The sequence below is a fragment of the Sphaeramia orbicularis genome, chromosome 9, assembly GCF_902148855.1.
Source record: "Sphaeramia orbicularis chromosome 9, fSphaOr1.1, whole genome shotgun sequence".
Taxonomy (NCBI): domain Eukaryota; kingdom Metazoa; phylum Chordata; class Actinopteri; order Kurtiformes; family Apogonidae; genus Sphaeramia; species Sphaeramia orbicularis.
Window position 1 is genome coordinate 52,944,216 of NC_043965.1, and position 25,661 is coordinate 52,969,876.

Sequence of the window (25,661 nt, forward strand, 5' to 3'; positions counted from 1 at the left end):
AGCCACACTAAAAGAGGAATGGATTGGAATCATAAAAGAAATATACTCTAACTCTAATTGCTGGTGGAAGACAATCCTCCATTATGATACAGCAGCTCCTCAACATATACGAGAGAATGGGATTAACTCCAGAGGAATTCTGCTTCAAAACACTGTCTACAGATGACAATACATTCACTTTTTTTTCTTTTTTTTTCTGTCAGTGGAACATTTATAAATCTGTTGTATAAATGGACAGAAACCAACATATATGTGGAAAAACACACCATCATATTCCATCAAAACATCAGCAAACCAGTTTTGGTCATTTGCTTTCCAATTAATCTGATTAAAATAGGTAACATTTAGCACATTTAGTCTCTGAGACAGATAATTTGTAAAAAAAAAAATAAAATAAAATAAAATAAAATAAAAAATTGTAGACCAGTGTATATGTTAAACGTCTCTCTGCTCTCCTCTCTCTCTTTGTGCTTTAACCAAAACGCAAAAAACCAAGCAATATGTTTTATATCCAATAAGAGATATAAACTGGTACATTTGTCCATCTTACAATATCATTGTAATAGAATATCTGGTTGCTGCGGAAAATTAGGTTATACGAGTTGATCTTAGAATCTTACCTGAATCTGGCTCTTTGTTTTTTTTTTTTTCTAAAAATGAAAAATCGTACGTTCATGATGAGGCTGTCTGTCTGCACACACGCACACACGTGCGCGCACGCACACACACACACACACGCACACACACACACACACACACACACACACACACAATAGGAATTAATGGACATCCAGTCAGACAGAGACAGTAGCACCTTGTCTTTAATCAGAACGCATGCACATGACACAATAGCAGCTTCTCTCAGTCCAGTTCAAACAGAGGTTGACTGAACCACATGGAACATTTCCTAGCCAGAAAAAACATCAGCTAACTCCCACCTAACAGCATAAACAGTGATCTACATTTCAATGCAGCAAAAATTGGGACTGGTGATGATAATAATGTGTTGGTATTAAGTGGTTGAAGTAAAGCAATGTGTCACATGTCCTGGTTTACACCAAGTACTTACACCCCTACCATATCCCAACTCTGGAAGGCAGCACCTGTGCGCACAGATGGGGAGGATCAAACCATTTTTGAGTCAAGGTGGTGGTGGTGGTGGGTGCTGTATTTTTGTTGTTAAAATATTACGTTTCAGCCATGTACTGCACATGGCTTTGACATTTTTCTAGCATGTTAAGAATGAGATAATAAGAACAAGAAAAAAGAAAAAATTCAGCACTCCTAAAATATTTTAGGGGTGCTGGGAATCAATTTAGGGGTGCTTCAGCACCCCCAAAAATGGGCTAAAAACGCCCATGTTGTATATGTTTAGGACTTGTCACAGTTGTGTCATTTTGAACCATGTCATGAATAGATTTCACAAACCTCAAGGTAAAACATGAATACATTAAATGCATACCATGCTGATTGTAACTTACAGTGATGTTAGAATAAACTTGTATCTAACTCAGATTTCATTATCACTCTCAGCATTTTCTTATTGCCACGGTTGTATTCCACTCATGGGGTATTTGAGGTACATTGTTAACAAACTATGATGAAAAAATTGTTACATCAAAGCCAGATGGTGGAGCACAGTGAAAATGTTATCAGTGGGTCGAAGTGCTGAACTGACAGACTGATTTTTCATTCATTCATTTTCTGAACCCGTTTTATCCTCACTAAGGTCATGGGGGTCGCTTGGAGCCTATCCCAGCTACATGGGGGCAAAGGCAGGGTACGCCCTGGACAAGTCGCCAGTTCATCGCAGGGCTGAACATATAGAGACAAACAATCACTCTCACATTCACACCTATGGGCAATTTAGATTAACCAATTAACCTATTAGTGCATGTGTTTGGATGGTGGGAGGAAGCCGGAGTACCAGAGAGAACCCACGCAGACACGGGGAGAACATGCAAACTCCACACAGAAAGGTCCCACCCCCCGTCGACTGGTGTTGGAATTGAACCCAGGACCTTCTGGCTGTGAGGCACGAGTGCTAACCACTGCACCACCAGACTGATTTTTTTTTTTTTTTTTCACAATCCAGCCACCTGTTTCAGCAGCCGTTTCTAATCCTGCCTCTCTTTCAGATGGTGAATTCCTCCAGAGCATATCGGGTAATGAAAGAGGTGACTTGAATGCTGTCCACATGCCAGGTCTCCAGCTCATTATTGTTTTTTTCTCCTGTGATCATCATCAACCAGACAGGCTCTCACGCTGTGTTCCACCTGTGTGATGGGTAGCATTTCCAGTAACATGTTTCCACAAATGCACATTTTGAAGTTTCTCTGTAGGAGAGAAACGTTCCTCAATTTTGATTAAAAAAAAAAAAAAAGTTCAAAAAATTCATGGGAAGGAAAGCTTCTCGGACCAAAAAAAAGAGTTTGTTCGAGGTGCTCTTTGGAAAAAGGGATTCAAAAAGTAGATATCAAACTGGAAGAAAAATACAAGGCACTCTCTTTAAACATTAAAATGCCTTTATTAACATGGCACGGTCATATCTAGACCCAAAAAACTATTGTTCATAAAGGCATTTTAATATTTAAAGAGAGTGCCTTGGATTTTTCTTCCAGTTTGGCATCTAAAAAAAAAGTTATTAACACTAACCTGAGGTGTTTTTTTTTTTTTTTGTGTATGTGTTTTTCAAAAGGTTCTGTGTTACTACACATACTGGGAAATGGAAAGCTTTTTCTTAATTAACGCTGATGTTGTGAACATTTCACTCCCATCACAGATTGATCTATGGTGTCTTCTGGAATATTCCCACAAAGCCTGAAAACAGTCCCTCAGTAAAGAAACATGTTGACTTGTATAGGATGAAGACAGAACTAGACAGTCAGAAAATGCATATTGTGTATGTTAGAAATCTGTTTCTCAAGCCTTAAAACATACTCAGAGGATTTTGATTCATGTTTGCGGTCAAGGTCACTTCAATGTCAATACTGTCACTTCTATTTTCAGACAGGATTCCTCTGACTGTGGCCAAATTCCTTTTCTTTTCAGTTATGATATGCTATAGAGGCATTCACTCTCTTACAAAAGTTGAAGCACTTCTTTCCTTTCTGTCATTTTGGCACCTGAAGGTTTTTCTCACCATTTCTTTTCTTCTGCGTCTTTGCTGTTTCTTTTGTGGTTATGATCAAAGATAATGTTTCCCTCAGCAACTATACAGAGATGGTCAGAGAAATGAAGGGGAATTTTGAAAAGGTCTAAAATTGTTGAAGGCTGATAGATTGAGGTTGAGAAAGTTGGACACAAGCTGTGATAAACTGGATGGGAACCCAACAGGAGGTGAGTGAAATCTAAAATATTAAGATGACATGAGGCCATGTGTTTCAGAGGTTGAGGCTAATACTTTTGATCTTGTTGACATAAAGAAAAAATGATTAAAGGGAGCAGATGATAGTAATTTAATATACAAGTAAAACACCAGATTTAGATTTATTCATTCATTCATTCCTTCATTCATTATCTGAGCCCGCTTTATCCTCACTAGGGTCGCGGGGTTCGCTGGAACCTATCCCAGCTACTTATGGGCAAAGGCGGGGTACACCCTGGACATGCTGCCAGTTCATGGCAGGGCTATTTAGTGACTATTTATTATCCAAAGCAATCAGCTTTATTAGTAACATGCAAATGTTCAAGTAGTGGTCAGTGGTGTAGTGCTCCCTGGAGAAGTGGGTATACTCTCAATTTTCGGCTTTTTTTTTTTTTTATTAGTCCAGAAAAACGCCGTTTTAGAAACATTGACATGCAAGACTACTCTATTTAGTTAACCCAAAAATCCATCAGTAGTATTTGCTCACTATTATAAAATTATCATGACTTGATCAGGAGCAGTTTATAGATTTTACTGGTCACACATGCATGAATGCATCATCACTGACTGTAGAAACTACATACTGGACTTCAAGCAATATGGACTCTGTTCCTCTCCACTCTTCCTCCAGACTCTAGGACCTTGTTTTCCAAATGACATGCAAAATTGACTTTCATCTGAAAAGAGGACTTTGAACTTTCCACAGTCAGTGCTGATTTGGGCTGCCATGGCATCTGCTGGTGTTGGTCCACTGTGTTTTCTGAAGTCCACAGTCAACACACCCTTCCACCGGGACTTTTCAGAGCACTTCATGCTTCCTTCTGCTGAGACGCTTTATGCAGATGCTGATTTCATTTTCCAGCAGGACTTGTCACCTGCCCACACTGCCAAAGGTACCAAAAGCTGGTTCAATGACCACAGTGGTACTGGGACTGATGGACCAGAAAACTCACTTGACCTGAACCCCATAAAGAATCTATGGAGTATTGTCAAGAGGATGATGAGAGACACCAGATCCACCTGAGCAGATGACCTGAAGGACACTATCAAACCAACCTGGGCTTCCATTCCACCTGAACAGTACCACAGGCTGATCACCTCCATGACACCACACACTGATGCAGGAATTCATGCAAAAGGAGAACCAACCAAGTCTTGAGTTCATAGAAATGAACAGACTTTTCAGAAGCCTGACATTTCTGTTTAAAATATCCTTTTTTTAAAAATTGATTTTGTGGAATATTCTAATTTTCTGAGACACTGAATTTTGGGTTTTCATTGTCTGTAAGCCATGAACATCAAAATTTCAAGAAATACGGCTTGAAATATTTCAGTCTATGTCTAATGAGTCTATATAATACATTGGTTTCACTTTCTGAAATGAGAGACAAAAAATATTGAACTTTTTCATGATATTCTAATTTTTCTAGATGTACCTGTAAATACATGGACCACGACATGGACAGTGTTCACAGTCCCACGTCATGCACATGATGCTGGTATATGTGAACCCAGATCACCATGACTGCTCTCTCATCTTCGTGGAAGTTTAGGAATCTCCTCTTACAGTCCTTTATCTGATTCTTTTTCCTGCAAATCCCTACACCAGAGAGGCACAGAAACTGTTTGTATTGAATCACTGGGTCCTGCAGCTGCCATTTCAGTTTATTCTTGATAGAGATTGACTTCACAGTGTGTCCCTTGTTTCAATACCTTTTTTCTACTTCTCTGGTGTGCATAAAAGCCGAATTCTCCAAAACAATCTTTTATATTCTCATGTCTGGGTTTTTGATAAAAAAATACTTGAGTTGCTTCTTTGTTTTGGAAACGTGCCCTGAATGAGGTTGATAGGACTGATTAGAAAGGAAATGGTGTGAATGTGAGAGTGAATGGTTGTTTGTCTCTATATTTCCTCAATGAATTCTCATCAATACTAACATCCGTATGTGCAATGTCCTCCACTGTGATCCTCCTCAGCGACTTCACCATCCACATTGACAACCCACCCAGTATCCTTGCCAATGACTCCTGGACACATCACTCCTGGACTGTCTCGGTTTCTCATTAGACATCAACCTCCCAACCCATAACAAAGGCCACATACCGGATTAATTTGCTGCACTGACATCACTCCCACCAGCCTTGATATCACAAATTTTCCTGTTTCTGACCACAAAGCTGTACTTTTTGACATTCACACCCAACTACACAATGCCAAAGAACAGACCATCTCCTTCAGAAACATCTAACAAATCAACACCACAGATCTCTCCACCCTGATCAGCTCCTACCCCAGCATTCTCCCCCGCTGACCTGGTGACTCATTATAATAACTGTCTCTCTTCTTCCCCCACCACACTGGCTCCCCTGAAAACCTGCTCAGTCTCACTATATATACAAGGGCTGTTCAATAAGTTCATGGCCTCACCCAGAAATACTGGTTGTTATAATACAGGATGTTACATTCTTTCGTGATAGGATAGCGATGCTTGAACGTCGATGGACCAAGTGCATTGCTGTAAATGGAGATTATGTTGAAAAATAAAATATAAATTATCAGTCTGTGTTGTTCTGTTCTGGGTGAGGCCATGAACTTATTGAACGGCCCTCGTACATATACATATATATATATATATATATATATATATATATATATACACACACACACACACACACACACATATATATATATATATATATATATATATATATATATAAAGACCCCTAAAATTCAATTAATGAAAACAGAACGTAAATTATTTGCCCACTTTCCTAAATTTTGTTTTTAGACACAACCATTTGATTTCTTTTATAGGGAAGTTGAAATAATTAGATTGATTTTGTTGATTTTTTTTTTTTATTAAAAAATTTCATATCTAAAATGCTGTCCCATGTTTTCATATCACTACCGAAACACAAAGACTTTTAGTTCATAGGCGGAGCCAGGTTTTAACCTACACCCTAATTCCATCATCAAGAAACTGGCACTGACTTGCTGATCCTCAATGTCCACCTGGTGAGTAATGAGTTAACATCAGTCTGAAGTTAATGTCTTCCAAAGTCTGAAAATCCACATGTGGTTTTAAGGATTGTCACTACCGAACACATAATTTCTGCAATTAATCAAACAATTTTGTTTTTTAATGCCAAATATCATGTTTTTATCTGTGTACACCTGTTCAGAACCGCGTTTGCTAGCCATTTTTAGCCTAGCATTGTTGAGTTAAGCTAAAAACTAGCTAAATGTGTCACTACCACAACAGTCACTACTAAAACATGTGGTAATGTTTTGGTAGTGACATGATGATTTCGGTAGTGACAAAAAGGTATGTTCATTGTTTTGATGCTTATTATTATTATTATTATTATTATTAATAATAATAATAATAATAATAATAATAATAATAATAATAACATTTTTAAACATGAGATATATTGTATTTGTGATTTTGCAGGGAGAAATAAAACACCAAAATGCCAAAAAGTGGGGCAGAGAGACTGAGAGAATACAGGCTAAGATTGAAGAATGCCCCAGTGAAATACCAATAGTATTTAACAAAGGAAAGAGAAAGAAAGAAGAAACAAATGAAAGAGGGAAAGTTGAAAAGTGTTAGCAAATTATCCAACAGGGAGAAAAGGAGAGTCAGAAAAGCATGGGGGAAAAGACAACAAGACCACAGGATGTCTGTGAAAAAACATATAGACATGGAGATGTTTTTTGTCAGTATTCCACACCACCTAGCACCACCAGCTCAAGTGAAGGTGATCAGACACCAGGGCGTAAGTATGCAGCCCAAAAGAGGGTGAGACATGCAAGACTAATGCAAGTTAGTTAGAGCTTTTGCACAAAATTAGTGCAATGGTTAATTCTATGTTGGTTCATTCTATTTGTGAGTTATCTGACTGAACAAATAAATACATGGAAACAGAACATGAGACCAGTTGCCTTTTACAATGAATTACCATACCATTATTAATCTTGTGTTCATTATATTTCCAACATAATGCATGTTGAGTTAATATTTAGTGAAAAGAGTTAAGAGTTGCTGTATTGTGGTGGTAGTGACCATTTAATGACCATTAACTTAAAGGTGCGGGAGACTTTCGTGACCAATTGTTCATAAAATCTGTAAAACCTCAGTCATAGCCTAAGTATCATGAATCCATAAGTCTTTCTGGGATTACTCACCTGAATCTCTTGCATTATGGTGAACAATTTCAAAGTGCCATCCACCATAAACAAACCAGATGTTTGCAAACAGAGTCAGGAGGTAACTCGGGCATCTTCGGAAGTTTGTCGCGACTTGCATTGTGTGAAGCAAAGGCTTGCGCCGCTGCCGCAGTGCGAGCATGTGATATTATATGGATGAAACAGGAAGCGGACATGGCTGAAACGCGGAAATGACTGGAGGAATATGCATAGAGCTCCTGCCATTTCCGCGTCATGTCTTTAGCAGCTGCCGCAGCCAGACAGCAGCGCAAACCGGCGTTTCCCACAATGCACATCTCGACAAAATTCCGAAGATGCCTGAGTTACCTACTGGCTGGTCCTATGAATCCCATCCAGTTTGGCCAATAATCCATCAAGTTCAATGTACATTTTTGGTTAGCTATCAATTTCCGCTGGTGATCTCTCCATCCCATTAGGAGAAAAATGTCCCTTTTCCATTGTGTTTGTCCGTCTCATCGTTTGTCCTTGTGTTGCAGCTGATTTAGGCTCAGAAGAAGACCAGAGTAGGACTGCAGCAAAAGTTTTTATTTTCAAGCCAACATTTGTTCGAGTCCCTCACATCAGCTCTGTGCCCTCACTGCGGAACTGAGTTCTCCTCACGTTCAAGGCAGGCACACGTAAACAATGCATGAGGCGTTCAGGAACAATGAGAATAATTAGGAAATTACAACACTTTTCAAAATCGTCAAATATTCAGAATATTCAAATACAACATCAAAAAAAAAAAAATGAATGGCGGTGTCTGTGAACCATGTCTGTGAACCATGTAATCACAATCCTACATTTTAAACTCTGTAATTATCTATATTTCCCACACTTGCCCATCAACACATCACAACACTTTGCACCATGTGCTCAGGTAGTTTTGCCGATGAGGTCTGACGTTACATTTTGGTGCATTATGGGGAGTGAAGTTCTTCTCCTGCAAAGTTGCTATCAAATCCTCCGCACTTAAATCATATACTCCTAGAATAAGGACACAAGTAAGCCTACTCACCAAATGCCTTTTTGCTTTTTTTTTTTTTTTTTGCTTTTTTACGTGCTTTGCTTAAATTTCTGTCAGCGCCATTTGATAGTGACAATGCCACCTCCTCACAAGCTGAAGGTATTTATCAGGCTGCATGGAATTAGTTACATCACAGTCTAGGAAAAAAATCTTATCATTGTTAAATCTATCAAAATCAGTACTAATTGCATGTTATTATATAATGTAATAGGCCTAATAATAATAATTATTTTTCTTCTTTGGTGATTCGACCACCACATCTTTGCGTATTAGGGGCCTCACTTTACTTTCTTGCCTAGGGCCCCCAGATATCTTGAAATGGCCCTGTGCATAATATTACTAAAATTAGGCATATTTTAATACAGAACGATGCCGAAAAATAGTCCATGCTTTGATTACATCCAGGCTAGATTATTGTAACTCACTTCTACTCAGGCTGTCCCAAAAAGTAAAGACCCTTCAGCTAATCCAAAATGCTGCTGCCCGTGTACTGTCTAGAAACTATGCCATCTAAATCTGCAAAATATAGCATAAAGATCTGGGCTGCTTGTGATGCCACTTCCTCATAAGTGCGGTCTACCGTAAAAACAAAACTGAAACTTAACATGCTTTCAACGTCTGATTCCTGACTTCTATGCCTCTCTCATACAGCGGATCTTACAGGACATTTTCACAACTTCTATCCTGTATCCACTGGACCCCCTCTACTGCTCTATGGGCCCCCCACAAATGCTGGGCCCCATGAATTTGTCATGTTAACCCCCCTCTTATTGGCACCCCAGCTTACAAGTCCACTGCACAGGGAGTTTTGCAGCTTTTACTGCTGCAAAAGGAGGACCCTATGTTGGCCCATGATGATACTCTTTGCCATACTGCAAAAATCTCAGCATTTAATGCCTTTGTAATCTGGATGGCACTGAACCCAAAGTGGAACAGATGGAAGCTCCACAGGAGATGCCTGTTTCTCAAGGAACTAGGAAAGGCACTGATGAGACCTGAAATCCAGACAAGACAACATTTTCCAAGAACCCTAGCCTCTGTAGCCATCATGAGGAACATTCGGGAGGTAAAGAGCAAAAATGAATGTCAAATACTGTTTATATTGCTAATTTTGGTCACAATAACCATGATATGAAATTTTCATATCATTACATCTCTACACCAGACCCATGAGCACTGTCTGAATAACAAAAATATGAACACCATACAAGAGTCAAAATAGGACAAACATGAACCTTGGATGATTTGTTGCAAATGTTAAAATGTACACACAGTGCACAGAGCATGGTAGCATTTATAAGAGCCCACGTTGTCCAGCTATTGTTATTTTCACCGGCAGCACCCTGGTGAGTTAATCTGGCTCAGCATAAAAACCTGTGGTGTATTGTGAGAAGCTTCCTGCTGTGAATCCACTGATCTCTGCGAGGGATAGGAGCATAATGTAGTGCAGAACATCCCCTGGATGAAGAAAAGCTTTACAGAAGCATACCTCCTATATTGGAAATAGCATCGAAGATAATGGCTGTGGTGTGTGATGAATAAATGAGCATGTTCTCAATCCCAAATTCTCACATTTAGCCATATGGTCAACACCTTGGGTACTATAGACTGTGCAGGGTGCTAAGCAGTGACATACAGTGAGTTTCATGGCTGGTGAGGCACTGACTCTTTCAGAGCCAGATCTGTAACGATATAACCCAAGAGTATATTATTCACCATTTCATTGGCAACAGGTTATGTTTCATATCTCATATCACCATTCTTTACTCATACACACGACGCATATTTCATTTAAGGTCAAAATTAAATTTTTATTAAAATTATGTAGGATTTGTACTCTTCCAATTTGAAATGAACCCAAAAAGACCTAAACATCCAGTGGCAACCAAAATCATTTACTGATATAAAAAGTTAGATACTAAGTTAGATACAAAGTCCTTCACGGCCAGGCACCTACTTATCTGAAAGAGCTTTTAGTTCCATACAATCCATCTAGAGCACTACGCTCTCAACATGCAGGCTTTCTGGTGGTCCCTAGAATCTCCAAAAGTAGGATGGGGACCAGAGCCTTCAGCTATCAAGCTCCATGATTGTGGAACCACCTCCCTGCCTCAGACCGGGAGGCAGACACCCTCCCTATGTTTAAGAGTAGGTTAAAAACGTTCCTTTTTGATGAATCTATTAGTTAGGGCAGCTCAGGCTGCTCTTAGTTCTGATGCTACAGGCTTAGACTGATGGAGACTCATCAGGATACACTGAGCTCTTCTCTCCTCCTCCTCCTCTCTGACTTCCTCTCTGCTCCTCTTTCTCCCTGACCTTTTCTCTCCTAACTTTCTCTTCTATTTACGCCCCAGTGAATTCATGTTACTGACTTGACTTCTTCCCTGGAGTCTCTGTGCTTTATTACCTCATAGGTTTTCCCAGGAGCATCTCTGACCTGCTGCTGTGGTCCTGCCTCTCTCCTGCTTTCATCGTCATCACTCACTTATCCATATAGTTATGATAGTGTTTATTATATAGTTCCATAGATGTTCTAGTTCTGTTATCTGTGCATCAACTGCATCCATGTGTCTCCCCCTACTTCCCCCCTTCTCCCCTTCTCCCCCTCTCCCCCAATCTCTCTCTATCTCTATCGCTCTCTCTTTTTCTCCTCCTTTACTCTCTCTTTTTAACCCCAACTGGTCAAGGCAGACGGCCATCCTCCTGGAGTCTGGGTCTATTCAATGTTTCTGCCTGTTAAAGGGAAGTTTTTCCACACCACTGTCACCAGTCATAAGTGTTTGCTCCTGGAGGATTCTGTTGAGTTTCTGTAAATTGGCTTAGAGTCTGGTTTTGACCAACTCTATATGTAAAGTGTCACAAGATAACTTTTATGATTTGGTGCTGTATAAATAAATTTGATTGATTTGATTGAGGTACCTGTTGATCCATTTATCCTATCAATCCATGTAAATAATTGGTGTGAAATACAGTTTGTCATCTTTTCATGGTCATCAGATATGACCCATTTGGACGTTCAGAGGCTCCGCAGTGCATGTAGAAACATCGTCATCTTCTACAACATCTATTCACCAGTAAAACCCATGGAGTTGGTACAATGACAGTGGATGGACACCCTTGCTTTATGTTCAATTATTGATATATTTTACTAAAATAGTCACGTTTTCTTCTGGTTTTTGACATAATAACCCTCAACTTTAATTTGAGCTTTTATGAATATCTACATGATCACTGAATTAAATGTAGGAAAATACCTTATTGCTGCTGAAAAATGCAAAATACAGAGTATAATAATAGAATCATTTTAATTTTAATGATAAACCACCTAAGAAAGGGTAAAGATACAGAAAAATTAATGTTGGAACTGCCACAAAATTAGCACTGGGTCATTATGGGTTAAGACAGGGAGAGAAGGAAAAATAAATTAATCGCTCCACTAGATCCATACAGTTGCAAGAGGAACCTGTGTGCTCAGGAGCGCCCTCTGCCATGAGGCAGGAGTACTGGCTGCCTCACCGAGTGCCCTTTTTTTTTGCAGTTTTATGATTGGTGTCCTAGACTGAAAAAGTTACACACATACATTTTATACATTATCCAGACTATGGAAAGTCAGGGCATATAATCAAAGTGTTTGAAACCATTTTATTGGTGATAAACAGAGAGACAGCAACACAGTCTAATTGCATGAGACGCCAGCACAGTTTGTGAGGGATTATGCAATCCAACGTACAGTTGAGGACAAAATTATTAGCCCCCCTACAAAAATGTCATTGTTTTAAAGGTATTTCCCGAGTGCTTTTACACAGAGCAACACATTTTTAACACAGCTTTCTTAGATATCCTAGTTTTATTTTGGATGCTTACATGATTTTAGTTTGCACACAGAAATGAAAATATTCCACAAAAAACAAAAAGTACTAGAGTCAAAATTATTAGTCCCCCTGATCCTAACAGTCAGTTGTGTATCCTTTTTGCTGGATAACAGCCTGCAGTCATAGTATTTTTTTATTACAAGTCTCTGACACTATTTTTTGAGGAATCCCAGCCCATTCTTCTTTGGCAAATCTTTCCAGCTCCTCCAGATTTGGTGGCCCTCTGGCATGGATGTTCTTTTTTAGGTCACCCCGAATATTTTCAATGGGATTTAAGTCTGGGCTCTGTGCAGGCCACTCAGTTACATTCACTTTGGTCTTCTGAACATAGCTCTTCACCAACAGAGATGTATGTTTTGGATTGTTGTCATATTGGAAGATGAAGCAATGACCCAGACCCAGTGTTACTGCTGACTGCTGAAGGTTTTCTTTCAAAATCTCCACATCTTTCTTTGTTCATGATTCCTTCCACCTTGACCAGATTTCTAGTTCCAGATGCACTATAGCATCCCCACAACACAATACTCCCACCACCATGTTTCACTGTAGGGACGCTGTTCTTTGGGTTCTATGCCTCTCCCTTTTTTCTCCAAACATAAACGCTGCCTCTATGGCCAAAGAGCTCTAGTTTAGTCTCATCAGACCATAGGACACACTTCCAGTATGCATAATGTTTCTCCAGGTTGTCCTGAGCATGTTTAAGTCTGGCTTAAAGGTGTCTCTTCTTCAAAAGTGGACTTTTTCTTGGTCTGCATCCTCTCAGTCCATTCCAGTTCAGAGCTATAGTGACTGTCTTCTTAGAGACTAGGATTCCTGATGTGGCCAAGTCATTCACCAGTGTCTTGGCAGTTGTTCTGGGGTCTTTAGGCCCATCTCTCACTAGTTTTCTTTCCAGGGTCTTTGAAATCTTTCACTTCCTATCTCTGCAAGGCTTGTTCTGTACTGTGTGGCTGTTTTTGAATTTCTGGATTATACTTCTCACTCCAGTTCTTGACACTTGGAAATGCTTGGATTGCTTTGTGCATCCCTCTCCTGCTTTGTCTACATCAATAATCATTTTTCTCGGGTCCAACATGATTTCTGTAGTTTTGGGCATGGTGCTTTCTCAACTGACAGCTCAATGAGCCATACTGAGGCTTTTATACCATGTTTAACTTAAATGTTAAGTGAAATCACTTGATTCACCTGATCACTTTTAAACACATCACCTGTGAAGTTACAGCACATCACTGCACAAAAGTGGTTTGTGCCATGACTTAATAAATGGTCATTTCTTAAAGGGGGCTAATAATAATGTCCCTGGTTATTTTAGTTTTTTTCTAAATAATGCTGTTTTGGTGTGCAAATATAAATAATTTGTGCCTTCTAAAGAAAACTAGTATGTTCAGAAATGCTATGTTGAAAATTCCTTGCTCTGTTAAAAAAGTACTTAGGAAAATCTTGAAGAAACTTAAAATTTCATAGGGGGGCTAATAATTTTGTCCTCAACTGTAAGGCTCAGCTCACTGCTGCCACACTGCATGTCTCTTCCCTGAATTTGAATGGGAAATGCGGAAATTCTACAGTTTTGAATTGCATGGAAAATACATTTACAGAACTGATCAGTGGACAAATAGCAACATTTATTTTATTTTATCATTATTTGTTTTGTGTTGTTTTTCTTTTCAGGATTATAGGGGAGGCTCTGCCTCTGCCCCTGACCATACTGTCACTGGTGCTATGTAGAAGTCAACATAAGTCCTTAGGTGTCAGAAATTGATAATAAAAACCTGGTAAAGTAAAAGTTTGTAGGCTTACACACAGGAAATCAGGATTACTGTCCTGTTTCATATTTCATTTTAATGTTTCTGTGCACAATTTTGTGCATTTTTGTGTTCTTTCACCCTAAATCAAGGTTTTCTTGTGCCTCAACTAAACCAAACCCAACAATGGTCAGATCTGCATATCCCAAATTTATCTGGGAATCAACCCTAAGTTTAGGGTAGGGCTCATAAAGATGTTTTTATTGGGTCACCAACTGTAATAATAAGTAAAAATACATAAAAGTAATTTCATATGTGAAATTAAGATCCTGATTAAAGTAGAATATTGACCTAATCAAAGCCATGTAAAATGAGGCTTCAATTGTATATTTACCAAAATATGTTACAAAAAACTACACAATACACAATATGAAAAAATGACAAGGTAAAGGACACAAGACAAAAATGGGAAAGAGGTAACAAGAGGAAAGCAAAGCTTAAAAAAAAAAAAAAAAAAAAAAAAACCACAATGATGAAAACAGTCTAAAATGTACATGATAATTTTAGTCTGTTTTAGAAGCTGATATTTGACATTATCTTTCAATTAATGACTGACCTTCCAACGTCCAGCAAAGTACATTTAATGCAATACTGAACTGACATTGGAAGAGTCTGTAAAAATGTGGGTACAATTTGTAATTTGTAACATATTATTTTGTAAATTTCAGTCCTTATAATGGAATAAGACAGCTTTGAGAACTTTGACATTGAGACTAATTGAAATGTTCATGCATCAGTATATGACAGTGGAGTAGGAATGTGTAAAATAAATGCTGATGTAGTAGACTACTTTTAACAATAGCTTTACATTCAGTCATTTACATTTATTAATAACGTGATATGTTATATAATGCACTGCACACCCTCCACCACAACTTTTGTTTCTATCACAAAAAATGACAGAAAATGGCATGTGTCTGAGCTGTTGTGGTTGTTTGTGAGCTCTTCAAACTCACAAACAACCACAGTGTTTATTCTGAAACCATGGTCACTATGAATGTCTTTAAATTTTAAATTATGTAACAATAAACAGTAATGTTTGTTTCATTATTTTGGGGTGGAGGAGTCAACTGCAAACTATTTTCAGTGGAGGACGTGTTTATAATAATAATAATAATACAACATCGGTTTTATATAGTGCATTTCTAAGTACTCAAAGACGCTTTACAATAAACAGCCAAGGGACAAACACATAAAATGCGTAAACAGATACGGAGTTAAAACTAAATGGCAATCAAGGAACAAATACAGAGACAAATACGGACAAAAGAAAACACACAAGAGAAGGTAGATGAGAGTGGATGAGGTGGAACAGGCAGTCAGTTTTTGAATGATGATCTGAAGAGGTGGGATTTGAACTGACTTCTGAATGAGGTGAGTGTGTTGGAGTTCCGGATGTGAAGGGGTAGGGAGTTCCAGAGGGTTGGGACGGCGATGGCAAAAGCTCTGTCAGGGTACGGAACTTAGTCTTAGTGATGGGGGTGAGAAGGTTAGCATCCGCGGAGCAGAGGCGGCGAGTAAGGGTGTGGTGGTGCAGTAGATCAGTCAGGCAAGAGGGGGCAAGGTTGTGTAGGGCTTCGAAGGTGATGGGGAGGATCTTGAAGTCAATGCGCTGTTGAACGGGGAGCCAGGGAAGTTGACGGAGGACGGGCGTGATGTGATCTCTGGAGCGGGAGTGGGTGAGTAGCCGGGCGGCTGAGTTCTGAACATACTGTAATATTTGAAGGGCAGTGGAAGGGAGGCCATAAAGAATGCTGTTACAATAATCTAGTCTGGAAGTGATGAAAGTGTGGATGAGTGTTTTGGCAGCTGAGGAGGAGAGGGTGGGGCAGAGGCGTGCAATGTTGCGAAGATGAAAGAAGGATGTTTTGGTGACATGATTGATGTGTGATTTGAAGGAGAGGGTGGGGTCCATGATTATGCCAAGGTTTCTGGCCAGGGGGGAGGGGGTGACTGTGTGACCATCGATGGAGAGTGAGAAGTTCTGGGAGGAGGGGAGACGGGATTTTGGTCCAAAAATGATGATTTCAGTTTTATTGCTGTTGAGTTTGAGAAAGTTGTTGGTTTTTATGTCAGTGAGGCAGTTGTTGATGGTGGAGAGAATGGCGGGGCGATAGCGTTAGTGGAGATGTACAGCTGGGTGTCATCAGCATAACAGTCAGCATAACAGTGAAAGTGAAGACCATGGTGACAGATGATGTGACTGAGCGGAAGCATGTACAGGATGAGGAGAATGGGATTGAGCACAGAGCCTTGAGGGACACCGTGTGATACAGGAGTGGTGTGTGATTTGTGGTTGTTGATGGAGATGTAATGAGATCTGTCGGACAGATAAGAGGTGAACCAGGAGAGGGCAGAGTCAATGATTCCGATGGAATGCAGACGACGGAGGAGGATTGAGTGATTGATAGTATCGAAAGCTGCACTGAGGTCAAGGAGAAGGAGAATGGTGAGGGAGCCGGAGTCAGAGGAGAGTAGGAGGTCATTGGTGACTTTGAGAAGGGCAGTTTCAGTGCTGTGGTGAGAATGGAATCCAGATTGAAATGTTTCGTATTGTTTGTTGGTGAGGAGATATTGCTTGAGTTGGGTTGCGACGGCTCTTTCCAGTATTTTTGACAGAAGAGGGAGGTTGGAGATTGGTCTGAAGTTATTGGGGTCATTGGAATCTAGGCCAGGTTTCTTATGGAGGGGAGTGATGGCAGCAGTCTTGAGAGGTAGGGGAACTGTGCCAGTGGTAAGTGAGGTGTTGATGGTGTCAGTGATGAGTGGGGCAAGAGGGGTGAGACAGGCTTTGATAAGGGGGGAGGGGATGGGATCCAGAGGGCAGGTGAGTGATTTCATGCTGGAGAGTATTTCGGAGAGGTCATCATGGGAGAGCTGTTTGTCTGTGGGTGGAGGAAGAATGGGTTCCAGGTCAGAGGTGATGGCAGAGGAAGAGGCAAGCTGGTTGTGAATGCTTTAAATTTTGGAGGGAAAAAATGACTGAAAGTTGTAGCATTTTTCAGGGGTGAAAGATGATGAGATGTTGTCCTAGGGTTTGAGGACTTTGTTGATGGTGGAGAACAGAGAGCGGGGGCTGGAGGATCCAGTGTGAATGATGAGGTGTAATAGGCGGAGCAGGCTTTGTTAAGTGAGGTTTGGTACAGGTGCATGTGTTCTTTGTAGGCAAAGGTGTGTAAGGTCAGTCCAGTTTTGTTGTGTAGGCGTTCAAGCTGTCTCAGTTGTTTTTTGAGTTTGTGAAATTCTGGGGTGTACCAGGGGGCTGAGTGAGTGAAGGTAACGGTTTTTGTTTTCATGGGGGCCAGTTGGTTGAGGGAGGTAGACAGTGTGTTGTTGTAGATGTTGACGAGGTCCGTGGGGGTTGGGTTAACATGGATGTCTCTCTCAAAACAACCCTGAAAAACTTTTACCAGTATGTATCCTGTTCAACCAGACGGGATAAAATATTGGACCTTTGTTATGGGTCAGTGAGGGATGCTTATAAATCCCTCCCTCTACCTCCTTTGGGATCTGCTGACCACAACTGTGTGCATCTCCTGCCCACCTATAAGACTGTTTTAAAACGAGAGAAAATAAGGACCAAGGACACTGAAATGTGGTCAGAGGAATCTGTGCTCTCCCTGCAGGAATGTTTTAAATGTACAGATTGGGATGTTGAAGAGGCAAGCTCACGTACCGGTAAAACAGGTAAAATGGTCGAACACACGTTGACTCGTTGGAGGCTGAGGCACAGACAAGGGTCAGGCAAAAAGGCAGAAGTCAGAGAAGGCAATCCGGGTCAAAAACAGGCAGACAGACAGACAGGATCCAAAAAACACTGGTAAGTAATGCACGAAGGAGATTACGAACTGGCACAGGAAAGGGAAAACACAGGGCTTAAATACACAAGAGGGAGGGAAGACAATGAGACACAGGTGGAGCAAATCAGAGCGGGGACAGGTAATCACACAGGTGGGCCAAATTAGAAACAGGAAGCAAAGACACCAGACATGACACATGAGGAGAACTTAACAAAATAAAACAGGAAACGATAGACAAGACAGACAAAACCAGACTAACGTCTGGAAGCAGATGTGACAATGTACATCTGAGACAGTCATTAGCATTAGAGTCAGCACATGTCAACCAATGACCAACTCCTAGCACTAAACAGACATACAAACTTTATATAAGCACATTAATCTTAATATCTGTAACCGAATGTGGTGATGCGCACACCTGCTGGTCAACCAATCGCCAGCCAGAATCTATACTAGAAGGGCCTCTCACCTGGTCCCGGTCTCTTTCACCCCTGACGTCACCCGCCGGTTGCAGGAGAGCCGCCGACTGTGAGAGCAGCTCGGCCCAAACCACTACCCAGAGTTTAGTCACCTGTGCTGGGATTTAAAGCCCAGTTATTGCGCGGTCTGTGTCGCATGTCTTAGCGCCCAAATGCTGGGACGTGCTCCATGGGGGAAAACTCCGTGCTCGTGATACAGTGCTCTCTGGTGGCATTTGGGAGCAGGGTGTGCGTCGCTGGCGGTCATCTCGGCTGGGTATTTAAAACTGTCCGTGCGCTAACTGCACACTTTAGCATGGATTTGAGGAGTGATGAGCCTCCCCTTCTCTTTCCCCTGAATTTGGAAATCCGACCTGTTTGCTCCTCCTCTGCTGGGGGCCCAGGCCAATCCGTCTGGGACAACTGTTTTGGGTTCTGGATCAGTCAAAACCCGCGGAACAATCCGCCCCATCCATTAACGCCGAAGAGGCTCTTCAATGAACCTCCGGCGTGTGTAAACGACATGCTACTACACCCTAGTAGGGTCTATTTTCATCTGTTCTAGGCTCTGGCTCACCGCTGTGGTGCAATTGGAACAATTTTAAGCTTTAAAATATTGCTTTTTTTGTTTGTTTGTATTTAACCAAAGTGGGAGTGAGGATGGATTAATGTGTTTGTTTTTAGAAAAGAAATTATGTATTTTTTTCTCTATGTGAAAATAAAGCAATTCAGTAAAGACTATGTATTTTCATAGTTCGGTGTGCCTGTTATAGTCTGGCCTATTATTGTTCCCCTCGTCGGGGTGGCTTTGTCAACCTACAATTCGGGGGTTGGTATTGGGCTGTATTATAGAACTTCACCCCGTGGCCATGACACAAATACAAAATTAAGAATCACTACAACACAACAGTAAAGTTTGGAGCAGTGAACAGTTTCTTATCACAGATTGTGGCTTCACAGTTTTTAATATTTCAGCCCATTTTACACAAACTGATAAAAGAAGTAAATGCTCATGATTTAGTGTATATGTATAAGCATCCTCCTGCCTTCCTTTCTTTGATGAAGCCTGTCAGCTTACCAGGTCTCAGCACTCCACATAAAAATGAGCCTTTTCCTCGATCATGCGTTAAACTGATAGTGAACCTTGGAATCCAAATGAAGACAAAGCCTTTTCCCGCTCCTCCTTTTAAGCTGTGCAAGAGTTAGCATTGATATGGACATGTTTGTTTTTCAGCCTTAAGTGTAGACGGGTTACAATACCAGATAGAGCACCTGGCCTTTTCACACAGCCATTCACGAGCCGGTAGAAAGGAAAATTCCCTGAATCAGTTCAGGACTGGATGGATGTGCATCTGCTGCAGGGGAGAATGTGATGATGGTGGACAAAGGCTACAGAGGAATAGCAGGAATCGCACTGGCACCTGACTTTTTCCAGCTGACATCTCTGGCACTCAGACAAGGATTATCATCCAATTTGCCCCCTCTCTTCCTAGGCTCAAGTTTATCCCAACAGCTCGGCACTTCAAAGGACCAGATAAAAGGGGGCGATGGATGGTCATTCTTCACTGGGAATTGGCTTAGTGAAGCCCTGTTTAAAATGGCAGGAATACAAAAAGTAAATGTGTTTTGATGTGCTGCAGAGTGTGAAGGCCTGACCAGCTGTACAGTACAACGGACACTCTTCTGCTTTCTTAGCTGCACCAGTCTGAACACTAGTGTACAACCCACAAATGGAGAGTGGACAGAACTAATACTGGAGAACCAAACAAATAAAACAAGAACCAGACAAAACAGCCAACTACAACTACTATCACTCCTAAAACCACTACTACAACTATCACTCCTAAAACTACACACTGAAAAAAATTCAGCATGAGCTAAACTTAACAAAAAATGAAGTAATCTGTCACACCTAATATTTTAGCATTGATGCAATGTAAATAATTAACTTAGTTGGTCCTAAAATATTTAACTTCATGTAAACCAATTTCTGAAGGTGACGCAAACCAATTCAAGTTTTCCTAAATCAAAATAAATACATTTGCTTTATTACTTAATGTAAATAATCCACCTCATCAAACCTGAATATTTTAACTTCATGTAAACCACTTTTGAATGTGGGAGCAAACTACTTTTTTAAAGTTGTCTCAAATAAAAATTTTATGTTGTCATAATTTCATGTATATAAAATTGAACTTTAAAAAATTGCTTTTAATACATTTTGATTTATACTCAGAACACATTCCTTTTTAACACACTCTTATTTATTGTGAACATTTTTTTTTAGCCAAATGGCTAACACTACATTTTTTTCAACATGTATAAAGATGAACAGTCCTTCTCAACCATAACACAGGTTCTTTTTCTCACATACAAAGAGCAACCAAAAAACATTTGGATTTTCAAGTTAATACACTGTATATATGGGTACATTTTACTTTCACTGAACAGAACCAAACTAATATACTTATTGACTAAAATAAATCACAAACTATAACAGAAAATACACAGGCAGAGAGGAATTATTCCTTAAAATAAAAAGGGTTATCAGATCATTTCTGTGAACCCCCTCAGTTCCATAACCTGCAAAAATGCGAGGTAGCTCCTGGCCCTCTCTTTATCTGAAAATCTCACTATCTGCTGTACAAAAATCAGTGCAAACACTGCAGTGCAAATACAATCACTCTCCAGGTTTTACGCACTGTCTACTTCTGCCTGTGATAACAGATACTTTTGTCAGTACTGCAACAGAAATGCAGTCATGCAAGTACGAACTCCAGACACCAACACTGTATAAAAGGGTACAAAGTCTTGGTTGTAGAAACATCATAAAATTTTCTCATCAATGAAAACATAAAATCAAGGCAGTCAATGGAATTCAACACTGCCCACTCTGGGCTGTAACGCTGGGTGCTCAGCCTATGAAGTTTTGGGGACATCGTATTTCCACCAAGCTCTATCAGGAGTTTTTGCACAAATTCAAGGATGTACTGCCGATTTTTCAGATATTCTAGGGCGAGTGCGCGTGTGAGCCTGAAGAACATGGCAACAGCTGTTGCAACTGAGGGCACCTTGTTCAGCACCTGTGTTCCATCGACGACTATCTTAATGTCTTTGGGTGGATGTAAGGGATCCTCTTTTCCAGTAAAAGAAGATTGCCATGCTTGCCTGCTCGAGTTCGTCAGCCTCATTTTCCTGCATATCCTGCACACACACAAAAAAAGCAACAAATGAGGACAACTAGTAAGAGCATTTCCTGAAGAAAATGCGTGTGGAAGCTGAAGGCTGAAGGCCATTGCTGAAGCAATGCTGAAAAGTCTGATGTTATAGCTGAAAAGTAAAACTTGTAAACTGAGAGATGATTGGCTTTTTAAGTGCTAAAATCAGTTGAAGTGTTAAAAAGGCAAAAGAAAAATTTTGAAGATCCTGCAAGTGTAATAAAAGTGTAATAGTTGAAGATTTTGAAGAATTTAAATCTGCTGCTATACACTGGAACCTGACAGCTACAGAAATTGCTCAAGTAATGCTAAGGTAGCTGCAGCAATAGCTGATTAAAGTACAACTTCTGAAAAGGGAGGTTGAATAACATGAAATGATTAAAAAATACCTGAACTGGTTGGGATTAGTGTAAAAGATGTATGACAATATAGAGAACACTTGCCTTGTCACTGGTCTCACATATGAATTTCTGGTGGCAAAACAGTAGCTCCTATCAGAAAACTTATCAGGACTTCCTGAATGTGTGAGCATTTTTTGGTGATTTTTGAGTAAATATTTTTGACATTAGAGCAAGTTTCATTGTAGTATTGGAGTCTATGGGCAATAGAGCAGGATCTAGCTGCATTCAGAAGCTCGCAGTGCAAATTCTGTAAGTCTCTTTTTTTTTAAGAGAGAGGGAAAATATTATGTCCTTGTCCATAATGTTGTCTTGTGCTGCTATAATTTATGTTTTCCGCCTTGTCTGTACCATTCACCAAAGAAAATTCCTCATGGCTGTATAACCAACCAACTACCTGGCAATAAAGCTGATTCTGATGACATCACCCTGCACTAGCCCTGAGAGCTCCAAGCAATATACAGCCATTATAAAGTAGAAATCTGTCAGTAATGGTCATGAACTTTGAAAGTTAATACATCAATGGCAGAAGATATGAATAAGCTAATACAAGGTAAATAGTTGAAAGTCTTGTGAAGATTTTAGAAGCTGAATGAAGTCTGTAGCTGAAAGTATGATGAAGTAGTTGAAGGAGGCTGAAGTTTTGAACAGCTTAAAGACTGCTCTCATTCATTTCAATGAGAAAAATTTCAGAAAGCTGAACATTTTAAAAAGTATAAATAGTATGAAATAGATTAATAATAACAATAATATCCAGAAGAAGCTGCTTGTTTTGATATATAGTCAGTCTGTCTCCCCACTTAAACACTAGACAATAAACTGGATGAATGACAGAAACAAGAGTTCTCAGTTTAGACTGATGATGGTGATACAATAAAGGTCAGGGACTCATCAAAAATTACTATTTTTTTCCGACTTGGGGCTGTTTTTATAGCAGTTTGGCCATGAAATTTAAATAGACACAAATCAAATGAATGCTTATTACCAGGAAAAATATAGAGTGCTATTTTACATTTCAAGAACAAAAATGGGTGTGTGGGTGTCGTCTGTGTTAGTGAGAGAGAAATGCCCTTACCTGATATTCTTTGATAAGGTGCTGAACAGACTCACCCAGGTAGATCATCAGAGATTTGAAGATGCATTCTCTTCTGATGGTGATGTCCACAGTTTGAGTAAAAACAGTTACTATTTATTAAAATCACAAACACACCAACTATTCAATTATGGATCCCACTGACAGCCAACTCATACATAGATACCTCATCTAAAACCTGCAAGGTCCTGGTGGTCTGGTCTTTCACATGTCCTCCCTTGCTCCCGATGACCTCCAGCAGTTTGGTGGAGTGCTTTTCCAATTGCACCAAGAACTCTGCAAGGGAACTGTTGTAACTCACATGAACTCAGCATTGATCTGGAAATGAAAAACAGCATGCTGAAGGAACTTTGAAAATTTATTAACCAGCAAATATGCAACTGACAGATTCATGATTTTTCAAATGTGTCCCAATATGTTCAAAATAGTCTATCTCAGTAGAAAGTTGATGTCACAGATGTGGCACTTGAATGGTGAAAATCTATCTTTCTGTGAGGATTTTTGAGCAGGATGGGATTTGCCTAGATGGGTCAGCAGAGCTTTCCATGTCTTGCATGCGCATGGGTAATTCTCATAGGTACAGGGGTAAGCATAGCCCCGCCCGTAATGTTGATGATCAAGTTTAGAATGTCTTAAAAGCTCAGATCTTTTTGAATATGAATGGTCACAGTCATTACATTTCCACATGCATGGATAACTGAGGAAAAATACTGGAGAGGAGAGGAGAGGAGAGGAGAGGAGAGGAGAGGAGAGGAGAGGAGAGGAGAGGAGAGGAGAGGAGAGGAGAGGAGAGGAGAGGAGAGGAGAGGAGAGTGATCTAATAATTTCAAATGCCCTCCTGATATTATACACAGAACTTACTACATGCTGTAGAGGAGCTTCCAAATTGGTAGGTGGCTGCACTGTAGGCACACAGTAGATCTTGTGGCTGCTTTCCTTAAGTTATAGGAGAAAACATTTTTTAATGTTGGGTATTCTCAGTGTTACATGAACTACAAACTATTCAGTGTAAACTTGACAAAACATTATTATCCCTTCTGTTCTTTTTAAATCAGATTGACTATGCCAATGAAATAAAATACCAGACAAAACATAATTTCTGTTGCTTCATTATTACATAGTTCAGTTAAGCTTTACCAACCAGAGAAAACAATGAGCAAATAATCCTCTGGGGTTTCAGACACTGATGATTTTGGCATGTCCTGACATTATACATTAGGGTTGCACACTTAATCACATAGCAACTGCATTATGGCCTACTTCAATTTTCACATCGCAAAAAAGCGCAATATTTGTTTAAGAATGCATAAGTCAAAATACCATTTTACATTACATATTGTTATGCTACAGAGATGTCCTGGCATATACATTATTCTACAGACTCTAGAAGTCTATTCATATGGCCATCTAACATTGATGACCTGTATTAAGGACTATCAATAGAGGGGCTATAAGCAATGAGCCATATGCAGAATACAGTTACACAGTCTGCCATCACATGCCCAGCATCAAAAACACTTTTTTATTTTTTTACTATTTACACATCATGGTATTCACTGGCGGCTGCTCATCTTTCAGAGAGGGGAAGCTCATTGTCGGCTTACATAAAAAAAAAAAAAAAAAAGTCAAGTTATTTAAAAATAAATTCAGCCCTCCGTTCCTTTTTAAGAAAATAGTCAGTGATCTTATCGTACCAACTAAACAAGAAAATGTTGAAAATATGTTAAATTGAAACAAGGAAGTACAATGAATGTGTTTTATTTACAGTGCAAGAAATGAACAAGTAATTTCGTAGTGGTTTCTCTCTCGATTTCACAGCAGAATGCACGACGGTATTGAACTGAACTCTGTCAAGTGAAGGAGTAGATCTCAAAATAGCTGTCAATCAAATGGGATTCAGCCTTTAGACTGATCCTCCAATCAGCACGTGGAAGACTGGCGTCCAGCCCAGCCGAGCTCCGCCCACAGCTCCGCTCCATTCACCCCCAGAGACGCCGAGCGTAATTTATCCAATTACCGTCCAGTTTTGAGGCAATGAAAAAAACTGTTCCACTCAGTCTCATTGAAGTGCATTGATGCCGGGCTTCTATGGGCAAATGCACTGACCATAGATCGTATGAGAAAACAGTGCAATGGGAATGTATGAGAAGTGAACAACATCAAGTCAGTTGATTTGTGATAAAGCTGATTCTGAATGAACTCGTCTTTGAGATGAACGTGTTCTAACACATTTGTATTCAATGAAATGTCAACACAACTGTACATATTTAACCATTTATTTTCATAATTTTAGAGGAAGCCAAGCTTCCCTTGCAGTCTATAAGAAATTGCCTCTGATGGTATTGCTATTTACCAGAATGGTGATGTTTCTGAAGCTCAGCCTGCCTGCTAATATGACGGCTAGCTAGTCCTCCTG

At 39.9% G+C, this 25,661-nt stretch overlaps 1 long non-coding RNA gene across 1 annotated transcript; it reads right to left on the reverse strand.

The window, feature by feature from the left end:
• On the reverse strand, window positions 1-25,090 carry LOC115426433 (uncharacterized). The gene is made up of 3 exons (XR_003936339.1): window positions 25,077-25,090; window positions 7,905-7,911; window positions 1-156 (listed from the first exon to the last, which is right to left on the reverse strand). It is a non-coding gene; the product is annotated as an uncharacterized LOC115426433 (long non-coding RNA).
• Between the last annotated feature and the right edge of the window lie 571 nt (window positions 25,091-25,661).